The 13265-nt window shown below is 42.7% G+C and overlaps 1 protein-coding gene across 3 annotated transcripts in view; it reads right to left on the minus strand.

Annotated features, from left to right (window-relative positions):
• FAM222B (family with sequence similarity 222 member B) overlaps window positions 1-13265 on the minus strand; it is a 121481-nt gene that overhangs the window by 39991 nt on the left and 68225 nt on the right. For 2 of the 3 annotated variants that reach the window (XM_075854287.1, XM_075854288.1), the window contains exon 3: window positions 7601-7725. The exons of the other annotated variant lie outside the window; for it this stretch is intronic. The gene's annotated coding sequence lies outside the window, so the exon portion shown is untranslated. The remainder of the gene's footprint in view (window positions 1-7600; window positions 7726-13265) is intronic. 3 annotated transcript variants of the gene reach the window in all.

Genomic DNA, 13265 nt, shown 5'->3' on the forward strand with positions numbered 1-13265 from the left:
GGACTGTACTGCTCTATACTTGTACTACATGGACTGTACTGCTCTATACCTGTACTACATGTACTGTACTACTCCCTACCTCTGTACTACATGTACTGTGCTGCTCTCTACCTGTACTACATGTACTGTACTGCCCTCTACCTGTACTACATGTCCTGTACTGCTCCCTACCTCTGTACTACATGTTTAGTACTGCTCTCTACCTGTACTACATGGACTGTACTGCCCTCTACCTGTACTACATGTACTGTGCTGCTCTCTACCTGTTCTACATGGACTGTACTGCTCCCTACCTCTGTACTACATGTACTGTACTGCCCTCTACCTGTACTACATGTCCTGTACTGCTCCCTACCTCTGTACTATATGTACTGTACTGCTCTCTACCTGTGCTACATGGACTGTACTGCCCTCCACCTGTACTACATGGACTGTACTGCCCTCCACCTGTACTACATGAACTGTACTGCTCCCTACCGCTGTACTACATGGACTGTACTGCTCTCTACCTGTACTACATGGACTGTACTGCTCTCTGCCTGTACTACATGGACTGTACTGTTCTCTACCTGTACTACATGGACTGTACTGCTCTCTACCTCTACTACATGGACTGTACTGCTCTCTACCTGTACTACATGGACTGTACTGCTCTCTACCTGTACTACATGGACTGTATTGCGCTACCTGTACTACATGGACTGTACTGCTCCCTACCGCTGTAATACATGGACTGTACTGCTCTCTACCTGTACTACATGGACTGTACTGCTCTCTACCCGTACTACATGGACTGTACTGCTCTCTACCCGTACTACATGGACTGTACTGCTCTCTACCCGTACTACATGGACTGTACTGCTCTCTACCCGTACTACATGGACTGTACTGCCCTCCACCTGTACTACATGGACTGTACTGCTCTCTACCTGTACTACATGGACTGTACTGCTCTCTACCTGTACTACATGGACTGTACTGCTCTCTACCTGTACTACATGGACTGTACTGCTCTCTACCTGTACTACATGGACTGTACTGCTCCCTACCTGTACTACATGGACTATACTGCTCCCTACCTCTGTACTACATGTACTGTACTGCGCTCTACCTGTACTACATGGACTGTACTGCCCTCTACCTGTACTACATGTACTGTGCTGCTCTCTACCTGTTCTACATGGACTGTACTGCTCTCTACCTGTACTACATGGACTGTACTGCTCCCTACCTCTGTACTACATGGACTGTACTGCTCTCTACCTGTACTATATGTACTGTACTGCGCTACCTGTACTACATGGACTGTACTGCGCTACCTGTACTACATGGACTGTACTGCTCTCTACCTGTACTACATGGACTGTACTGCTCTCTACCTGTACTACATGTACTGTAATGCCCTCTACCTGTACTACGTATACTGTACTGCCCTCTACCTATACTACATGTACGGTACTGTTCCCTACCTCTGTACTACATGTACTGTACTGCCCTACCTGTATAATTATATATATATATATATATATATATATATATATATACATACACTGTACTACCCTCTACCTGTGCCTCATGTACTGTACTGTTCTCTACCTGTGCTACATGGACTGTACTGCTCTATACTTGTACTACATGGACTGTACTGCTCTATACCTGTACTACATGTACTGTACTGCTCCCTACCTCTGTACTACATGTACTGTGCTGCTCTCTACCTGTACTACATGGACTGTACTGACCTCTACCTGTATTACATGGACTGTGCTGCTCCCTACCTCTGTACTACATGTACTGTACTGCTCTCTTCCTGTACTACATGTACTGTACTGCCCTCTACCTGTACTACATGTCCTGTACTGCTCCCTACCTCTGTACTACATGTTCAGTACTGCTCTCTACCTGTACTACATGGACTGTACTGCCCTCTACCTGTACTACATGTACTGTGCTGCTCTCTACCTGTTCTACATGGACTGTACTGCTCCCTACCTCTGTACTACATGTACTGTACTGCCCTCTACCTGTACTACATGTCCTGTACTGCTCCCTACCTCTGTACTATATGTACTGTACTGCTCTCTACCTGTGCTACATGGACTGTACTGCCCTCCACCTGTACTACATGGACTGTACTGCCCTCCACCTGTACTACATGAACTGTACTGCTCCCTACCGCTGTACTACATGGACTGTACTGCTCTCTACCTGTACTACATGGACTGTACTGCTCTCTGCCTGTACTACATGGACTGTACTGTTCTCTACCTGTACTACATGGACTGTACTGCTCTCTACCTCTACTACATGGACTGTACTGCTCTCTACCTGTACTACATGGACTGTACTGCTCTCTACCTGTACTACATGGACTGTATTGCGCTACCTGTACTACATGGACTGTACTGCTCCCTACCGCTGTAATACATGGACTGTACTGCTCTCTACCTGTACTACATGGACTGTACTGCTCTCTACCTGTACTACATGGACTGTACTGCTCTCTACCCGTACTACATGGACTGTACTGCTCTCTACCCGTACTACATGGACTGTACTGCCCTCCACCTGTACTACATGGACTGTACTGCTCTCTACCTGTACTACATGGACTGTACTGCTCTCTACCTGTACTACATGGACTGTACTGCTCTACCTGTACTACATGTACTGTACTGCTCTCTACCTGTACTACATGTACTGTACTGCCCTACCTGTATTAAATGTACTGTACTGCTCTCTCCCTGTACTACATATACTGTAGTTTCTAATATCAGAACACTATTAATGCTAAAAATGTTTGCCTTCCTGTGTTAATCATGCAACACACAATAGGTTTCTAGAGGCAACCAGCAAAAAAAAAAAAAAAAAAAATTATAAGGACTACCTACCTGTTTGCTTCATAGGTATGGTCTTAAGGCCCATTTCCATGGACCAATGATCAGACAAAGCGTTCATATGTACACAGGGCAACGATCAGCCGATAAATGGTGAAGCACTCGTTGATCGGCTGATCGCATCTTGTATGCAGCAATAAATGTTATCGTTATCGGCAGCAAATCCCTCTGTGTAAACAGGGAGATGTGCTGCCGACATGATGCAAATGCATGGGGACAAGCGAACATAGTAACAATCGCTCATCCCCACATAAAACCAATCATTGCTCCTTGTTAAAAGAGAAAACGTGTGCCAATCAACGAGCGGTCTTGTTGATCGGCGCTCGATTTCAGGGCCCATATTGGCCAGTGTAAATGGACCTTTACAGGGAGAAATCATCAATGAGCATTTGTTGAATCGATGCATTATTTCCTTCATTATAACTATTTATACCTACTGACCAGAATGGTAAGTTTCCACACATATTTATACATGAACAATATAGTCAACGATATACAATTTTCTTTAGAATAAAATTTCTGACTTGTTCACAATACAAGAGCAGACAACACACGCAAGATTTCTCACCTTAAAATGAATGGAAGTAATGGAAACCACCACATAAAAGAACGCAGCAATCTCTGTATGAGTGCCTGCACACGTAGCGGCCATGCAGCGGTATATAGTGTGTGAAGTGATGGTTCCAAAGTGCTTCACATGTACAAGCCACGCCATTAAAAAAAACGCATCGCAAGACAACAATCTGCGGTAAAACCGCAAGCGGTTTTGATGCGTGTTGCTCGGCCGGGTGGCACACTACTACCGCAACATGTAAGGGCGTCCTAGCTTACATTCATTTAAATGGGGAAAGACCGCACAATGTGTGTCCTACCCATCCATTGAGAACGGTAATAAAAGTAGACCTACAATTAGTGTTTTATGTCCTAACCTATCAATAAACCATAAAATATTGTGGTAGGAACCCATTTAAACGTCAAAGTCTTCACCTTTCTCCAAATATATTGTAGATTTCTTTATTTCAACAATGATAGAACCGATGTATGCTGGACTATTAAATATTCTAGATTGTTGGATAGCCATATGTAGGTATATAAAATGAAGTCGTAAGTTTACGTATACACAATCAATTTTGATCAACTATAAACTTTAGTTTTATCATTGATCTTTTAATGCACTGAGACTAGGCAAAAAAATGTCATGATTGCTGGCAAACAAACAAATTGCTTCTTTTGAAGAATACATTGCTGCACAGATGCACTATATGGTGGCGCACAGATGCACTATATGGTGGCGCACAGATGCACTATATGGTGGCGCACAGATGCACTATATGGTGGCGCACAGGCTGCCAGTGGTTCTGTAATACGGAGCTCCATGTTCCTACAAAGAGCATTATGTGCATAAGCCTTAGATTTTTTTCTTTAAGTATATCTGTAATAGAGTTTGACCTTATAGAGACTCTGTCACCACAATAAAAGTGGCCTATATTGTACATGATGTGATCGGCGCTGTGATGTAGATTACAGCAGTGTTTTTTATTTAGAAAAACGATCATTTTTGACGGAGTTATGACCTATATTAGCTTTATGCGAATGAGTTACTTAACAGTGGTGCACAGGGCATGTACGTTGCGTGCATTTACGCAGAGTATCCGCCCCGTGTGAACTCAGCCTAATTGTTTGAACGACAATAGTTATATTTTCATAATTTAAAAAAAACAGAATCTAAATAAAAGTTTTTTTTCTGTAGAATTTATGGCAATGTTTTTAAGAACAAAACTCAGGAATGATATGCTCTGTTCACATCTGCGTCAGAGGCTCCGTAAGGTGACTCTGTTGCAGATTTTGTTATATTTGACAGGACAAATAGCATGACATACAGTGGTATTCTTCACGTCAAAACGAAGGACACCAAAACTGAACCCGATGGACCCCATTATAAGTCAATGGTATCTGTCGGACGACGGTTCCGACACTCCGTCAATTTAGTTTTTCTGCTTCTATGATGGAGCAGAACAACGAAATAGATGACACAGGTGTGAACTCAGCCTTACAAAAGTGGAACTTTCTATTTGAATTTAGGCCTCATTCACATCTGAGTTAGGGGCCTCAAGAATACCGGAGACATTAGCGCAGCATGCTGCACTATGGTATCTGATAAAACCACGAACACCCCAACGGAGAGCCGACAGAACCCATTAAAGTAAATGGGTTTCGCTGGCCACCGGTAGTGCCCATGGTGCAATGGAACGTTGCTTTCGGAATTGCCTTGCTCTGCTCATCTGCCAGCTCAGAACGATGGAATGACATGACACAGGTGTGAACCCAGCCTTAGGGCTTATTTAGACGAACGTGTAATACGTCCGTGCAACGCGCGTGATTTTCACGAGTCTCGCACGGACCTATGTTAGTCAGCTACTCATTGGAAATGGGCTTACAAAATTGTACTGAAAGTTAATTACCTAACATACAGAAATGTGAGTAAAGGCCATTTACACGTAGTAACCATCGTTTACCATTCAATCCATTCTGAGTGTTAGTAACAATTATTTCCCATTGTAATTTACTAGTTGCCAGAGGGTTTCCCTTAGGGTATGTTCACACGGCCAAATTTCAGACGTATACGAGGCGTATTATGCCTCGTTTTACGTCTGAAAATACGGCTCCAATACGTCGGCAAACATCTGCCCATTCATTTGAATGGGTTTGCCGACGTACTGTGCAGACGACCTGTTATTTACGCGTCGTCGTTTGACAGCTGTCAAACGACGACTCGTAAAAATACAGCCTCGTCAAAAGAAGTGCAGGACACTTCTTTCAGACGTTTTTGGAGCTGTTTTCTCATAGACTCCAATGAAAACAGCTCCAAAAACGGACGTAAAAAACGCCGCGAAAAATGCGAGTTGGTAAAAAAACGTCTGAAAAGCAGGGTCTGTTTTCCCTTGAAAACAGCTCTGGATTTTCAGACGTTTTGGTTGACTAGGTGTGAACATACCCTTAGGGTTTATTAGTTGCCCTCACCGCAAAAAACACAATATTTTTGCATGTCACATTAATATGGCAGCAATTCTTTTCAAGTGAATATGACCGATTGGGATTATTTACACAAAGCGATCACGTCGTTCTATACAGACCAACCCTATACATACACTCCTCAACAATGAAAATGCAACACCAAGAAAGGCAAGTAGTAAGGTTATGCAAATCGGGCCAGCAGCAGGTGTCGCTAAGATCTGCAAATGATCACATTTTCCAGCACCTAGCTCCAATCTGCGGAATGTGGGAGACGCAGAAAAGCTAGATTGAAAGAAAAGTTTTTTAGCCACATGAAACCTCAAAAATCAGATCAAGTGGTATGGGATGATTATGCGATGCCTCCTGTTTCTCGACGTGCCATTTATCGCAAATTTAGAAGAACAGAATCCTTGAACTGAGAGACCTTGGTTTATCACTCCGGCAGATCGCTACGCGCCTAGGCCGAGATGTCAGCACTGTTCAGCGTTGCATGCCCCGGAGGTTTGGAGAAAAACGAACGGGAATGAAAGCAAGAAGAGCACAGAGGCGAACATCTGCATGGACGGATCATCTGATTGGAAGAATGGCGCGTAGTGATCCATTCTGTACTGCAAGTGAAATTGGACGTCACATCCCAAGCCTAGGGCGGAAACCTGTGTCAAAACACAACATCAGAAGGCATTAGCACTACATTGGGCTATGAGCCAGAGGTCTGGCTACAGGTGTTCCATTGACCACACGCCACGGCTCTCACAGGCTATCATGGTGCACAGCGAGACGACAATGGGAGGCTGGAATGGAGCTCTATCCTCTTCAGCGGTGTGTCCCGCTTTTGTCTCGGACGCATTGATAGCCGGATATTGGTCTGGAGACCACGTGGGCAACGCCAAGAAAAGGCCTTCACAAGGAAACGTCACACCAGTCTCACTCCCGGGATTGTCTGGGGTGGCATAATCTACGGTAGCCGAACCCCTCTAGTCTTCATTTCAGGTACACTAGCAGCTCAGCGTTACATTGATTTGAACCAGTGGTAAGGCCATTTCTCCAAAGTGTCCCAGAAGCCGTTTTTCAACAGGACAACGCCATGCCGCATGTTGCTTGTGCTACTGTGAGCAGCCTGCATGGCCTAAACGTTCTACCATGGCCTGCAGCCTCTCCAGACTTGTCTCCCATCGAGCACATCTGGGACGTCATTGGTTGGCAATTGCAAAGGGAGCTGCCAGCAGCCAATCTTGATGATTTGCGTGCCCAAGTGCATTCAGCATGGCATAACATTCCTCAGACATTAATAACCTCATTGATAGTATGCCAAGGCATGTAAGTGCGTGTATTTCTGCGTGTGGCGCTCATGCTCGATACTGAATAAGTGAAGATGTTTGGAATATTTTGTTTCCATTTTTCCCTTTTAATTTGCATATCATTAACATATCTATTAATCCTGTGATTTCCACAATTCCAAAACTTTTCCTTCTTGATGTTGCATTTCATTGTTGAGGAGTGTATATACATAGGACGTAGCCTTGGTAACTACAATGAAAATATTCATTGTTTACAGCTGTATTAAGAAAATAGAAAAAAGGGTTTATATTACAAAGTGATTGATTATTTTATGACTAAACGGCTTTATTTATATAAAAGGTTTACATTTCCTAAAGAATGACATGGTATTATGCAGAATATCCACCTACAGCCTGCCTGTTCATCACTTGTTAATGTTCCTCAGTGCATGAGAAGGGTCTCTGGTCAGCATTTGAAAAGAACATTGAGCTTGTTGTCAGAACTCCCCGACACACTGGCAGAGGATCACCGAGTGCTGCATTGACAGAAAAAAGGGGTTAATTCATGTGGCAGAGCGCTATATCTGCTTGATCATTGTATAATTCAGTATGGCAGAGTTTCCTTGACTGAATGAGCTCCAATTCGCAATAATCTTTTTAAGAAATTCTTTTGAATGTCAAGGCTCGTGGTACATGGTGACCGTAAATCACAGTAGATCATAGCATAATCACAGTGGAGATATAACTGCAATTATTTCATATGGAGAAAATTGGCAACTATTACAAACATTTTTATAGGATTAAACCATAAATTTACCACAATGATATTGTGAAGAACCTGCCACCGGACCCTTATAATGATATGTTTCCACAGGTCAGATACAATGCGCAAAAGTGCGTGGCGTATCCGGCCTAGAACATGCAGGTAATTTCACCCGGAAAAACGCACCAAATTGTGGCGCAATTTTTCAGGCAGAAACCAGCACTAAAAAAAAAAAAAAAGACTATACTTACCTCCGGCCGCTCTCATAGCAAATCATTACTCTGTTCTTCGTGCAGTCTGGCCTGTCCGTGACTGCTGCAGCCTGTGATTGGTCACAGAAGTCACATGAGATGAAACGTCATCCCAGGAGGCCGGCCTGGGTGGAGAACAGAAGAAAGCATCGCTAGGACTATGGCTGGGTTGTATTAACTTTTTCATTCATTTTTTTTTTTTTTTTTTAAAAAGGTGTTTTTGATTTTTTTATTTGCGATTTTTGAGGCAGAATCGCAGTGTTTCTGCGGCAAAAGTCGCAACACTTGGCTATTTGTTGCGGGTTTTACCTCCCCATTGAATTCAATAAGGAAAAGCCACAACGAATGCGCAATGAATCTGCAGCACAAATGGACATGCTGCGGATATAAAATCCACACCGCAGGTAAATTTATTAAAGTTTTCGCTGCAGATTTTTTCTGTAGTGAGTGCATGAGACTTGTTCAAATCTCATTCACTTTGCTCCTACTGTAAATGCTGCGGAAATTCCACAGAGTTTACCCAACGTGGGAACCCAGACTAAAAGTGACAAATCAAAGGAACCCCATTAACCCCTTTGTAACATTTGCCGTATATGCACACGCCGGATGTAGCATGGGGAGTGGTGGAGCAGGCTCAGGAGATGATCCCACTCCATACGCAGCAGGTGTCAGCGACGGCCAGGATTAGGGATAACTCTGATCCCGGCCATTTTACCACTTAGATACTGCAATAAAGACATTAAAAGTTAGGGGGAAAAAACAAACAAACCTTTACCAATTTATTACATAAAATATAAACAATAAAAAAATAAACATAATTGGTATTACCGCATCTTTAACTATCTTAACTATTAAGATATAACGTTATTTATGCCACACGGTGAATACTGTAAAAATAAATAAAAATTCCAGAATTGCTGTTTATTGGTCACCTAGCCTCCCCAAAAAATTAAACAAAAAGCAATTAAAAAGTTTTATCTACCCCAAAATAGTACCACTAAAAACTACAACTCGCACCAAAAAAAAACAAGCCCTCACACAGCTCTATCGATGGAAAAATAAAGTATTTTTATTTTGTTAAAGTAGTAAAAAAAAGTAAAGAAACTATATAAATTGGGTATTGCCGTAATCATACTGACACACAGAATAAATTTAACATGTCATTTTTACTGCATGGTTAACGTAAAAACAAAAAAACTGGCTGCTATTCAGAGGGGTTAAACAACCACAGACCCCAATATACCCTCATAACAGTGACCGTCACAGGACACCTAACATTAAGTCACAAATAACAGCCACAGACCTCTAATAACTGATAGTCACAGGGCACCCCCATAATAGTTACACTCACAGACCCACAATATACCCCATAATAGTGACAATCACAAACCCCCAATATACCCTTATAACGGTGACAGCCACAGTTTTCCAAGTGATAATTTAAGAATACCCTGAAAAGTGGAAAACTGTGACTCTGACAGGCAGGAATAAGGCGAACAGTGCAAGATGGACATCATTTAGTGGTAACAGCAGAGCAGAGAACCTCCGCGTCCGCCATCCTGAAGTACCGGCATTCCAGGAAGATTCTTACACTTCTGGCATGCGTGACATGGGTTCACCAGCAGTGAAAAATTGCAAAACGTGGTCCCAAAAAGATAACCTTGGGGTAAGGCTCCAGTAAGGTAGTGTTGATCATCTGACAGTTAGGCTGGGTTCACACGACCTATTTTCAGACGTAAACAATGCGTATTATGCCTCGTTTTACGTCTGAAAATAAGGCTACAATACGTCGGCAAACATCTGCCCATTCATTTTAATGGGTTTGCCGACGTACTGTGCAGACGACCTGTCATTTACGCGTCGTCTTTTGACAGCTGTCAAACGACGACGTATAAAAATACAGCCTCGTCAAAAGAAGTGCAGGACACTTCTTTCAGACGTAATTTGAGCCGTTCTTCATTGAACTCAATGAAGCACAGCTCAAAATTTACGGCTGTCAGAGAAGCCTCGCAAAATGCGAGAAGGAGCAATTACGGCTGAAACGAGGCAGCTGTTTTCTCCTTGAAAACAGTCTGTCATTTCAGACGTAAAAGCCTGCTACCTTGTGCACATACCCTTATACTTTAGGGTCATTTCTGTCTAGATGTGCATTTTTTTTCTACAGAGGAATGGGAAATGGATACCAGACACCTTTTGCGCCACTTCGCTCGAGTGGCAAATAAACAGAGTAGCAGCAAAACAAAAAAATTATTCTCCCAATAATCACCATAGCTACTGGTGGGATCTGCCAGGGCCTATACAGTGAAGGAAATAAGTATTTGATCCCTTGCTGATTTTGTAAGTTTGCCCACTGTCAAAGACATGAACAGTCTAGAATTTTTAGGCTAGGTTAATTTTACCAGTGAGAGATAGATTATATATATAAAAAAAAAAAAACAGAAAATCACATTGTCAAAATTATATATATTTATTTGCATTGTGCACAGAGAAATAAGTATTTGATCCCTTTGGCAAACAAGACTTAATACTTGGTGGCAAAACCCTTGTTGGCAAGCACAGCAGTCAGACGTTTTTTGTAGTTGATCATGAGGTTTGCACACATGTTAGATGGAATTTTGGTCCACTCCTCTTTGCAGATCATCTGTAAATCATTAAGATTTCGAGGCTGTCGCTTGGCAACTCGGATCTTCAGCTCCCTCCATAAGTTTTCAATGGGATTAAGGTCTGGAGACTGGCTCGGCCACTCCATGACCTTAATGTGCTTCTTTTTGAGCCACTCCTTTGTTGCCTTGGCTGTATGTTTCGGGTCATTGTCGTGCTGGAAGACCCAGCCACGAGCCATTTTTAATGTCCTGGTGGAGGGAAGGAGGTTGTCACTCAGGATTTGACGGTACATGACTCCATCCATTCTCCCATTGATGCGGCGAAGTAGTCCTGTGCCCTTAGCAGAGAAACACCCCCAAAACATAATGTTTCCACCTCGATGCTTGACAGAGGGGACGGTGTTCTTTGGGTCATAGGCAGCATTTCTCTTCCTCCAAACACGGCGAGTTGAGTTAATGCCAAAGAGCTCAATTTTAGTCTCATCTGACCACAGCACCTTCTCCCAATCACTCTCAGAATCATCCAGATGTTCATTTGCAAACTTCAGACGGGCCTGTACATGTGCCTTCTTGAGCAGGGGGACCTTGCGGGCACTGCAGGATTTTAATCCATTACGGCGTAATGTGTTTCCAATGGTTTTCTTGGTGACTGTGGTCCCAGCTACCTTGAGATCATTAACAAGTTCCCCCCGTGTAGTTTTCGGCTGAGCTCTCACCTTCCTCAGGATCAAGGATACCCCACGAGGTGAGATTTTGCATGGAGCCCCAGATCGATGTCGATTGACAGTCATTTTGTATGTCTTCCATTTTCTTACTATTGCACCAACAGTTGTCTCCTTCTCACCCAGCGTCTTACTTATGGTTTTGTAGCCCATTCCAGCCTTGTGCAGGTCTATGATCTTGTCCCTGACATCTTTAGAAAGCTTTTTGGTCTTGCCCATGTTGTAGAGGTTAGAGTCAGACTGATTAAATGAGTCTGTGGACAGGAGTCTCTTATACAGGTGACCATGTAAGACAGCGGTCTTTAATGCAGGCACCAAGTTGATTTGGAGCGTGTAACTGGTCTGGAGGAGGCTGAACTCTTAATGGTTGGTAGGGGATCAAATACTTATTTCTCTGTGCACAATGCAAGTAAATATATATAATTTTGACTATGTGATTTTCGTTGTTTTTTTATATATAATCTATCTCTCACTGGTAAAATGAACCTAGCCTAAAAATTCTAGACTGTTCATGTCTTTGACAGTGGGCAAACTAACAAAATCAGCAAGGGATCAAATACTTATTTCCTTCACTGTATATAATACCTACACGTAGTGCCACCTATCCCTACCACATCCCCTGGCAGGCACAGATTGGTTTTGACATACTGCATTTTTCAAGGTTTGTGTGATCTGTAAATGTTATTTACCGAAATGCAGTAAATTATCGCAAAATAAGGCAAAAATAATTGCTTAGGTGAAACACATATAAAAATAACCTGTTGGTTGTGCAGCTCTGCTTATTCATTACGTTCCAGAATTTACTTCTTGAGCTGTCACTTGAAATATATTAGCAGACCGAGACTTGAAGATAAATGGTTACACCAAGGTCTGCTATACTCCTAGAAACACAACTAGAGAAAGACCTTGAAACAACCTGCTCCATACCTGGCGAGTGAGGAAAAGCAGCGCATGTAATAGCCTTGGCATGAGGCACCATCAGAAGTAAAATGGTGATCTACATTACATTATTGAAGGAAAGGCTTTGAGTGGCGTCCCATAAAAGCCAGACCTGCAATCTCTCACAGCCTGCAATAAGCAGTGTTTTCAAAGGCCTCTAAAAAGGAGCAAAGTCACAATACTGGCGGTCCAACCTTCAAAGCTTATCTGAAATACATTAGGAAAGACGTCCTGTGACCTCACCATTTACAATTCAAACAAGCCTTTCAGAAGCCCATGAATACAAATGAAGGGAATTAATTCCACACGTAAATTTTCCCAGCATCCGCCTATTGGAAATGGCAACTGACAACACAATTCAGATCTCTTCTCCCGACCCTTTCACTGCCAGGGAAATTCACACGTGACAGGCACTGACAGTTCAGGGGGTCACAGGGAAACTCAGTTGTCGGCAGCACCACAACTCTGTCAAACCGCTGCAGATAATAAGGAAACTATTTATTCATCACACATTTACAGATTCTTTTCCCAGGACTACGGCACAACCGTCACATTCATTTTTGCCTTTCACTCATCAAAAGGGTGTTCCTCCCATAGGGAGCCCTAGTCTTATGCAGGCACTGCAGCAATTCGGATACTGGTTTGCATCTTTCTACTCATCCCTTGTTACTTTTCTACAGAAGTATTTTCCTAGTTTAACAAAATGGACTGGAACAATAAAGGTAATTTATTTCATCAAAGTGTTATTCAGATTTTTTTTTTACAGTAACCTTTTTTTTGGGGGGGGGGGTAATTGTT

This window comes from Rhinoderma darwinii, chromosome 2 (genome assembly GCF_050947455.1).
Source record: "Rhinoderma darwinii isolate aRhiDar2 chromosome 2, aRhiDar2.hap1, whole genome shotgun sequence".
NCBI lineage: Eukaryota > Metazoa > Chordata > Amphibia > Anura > Rhinodermatidae > Rhinoderma > Rhinoderma darwinii.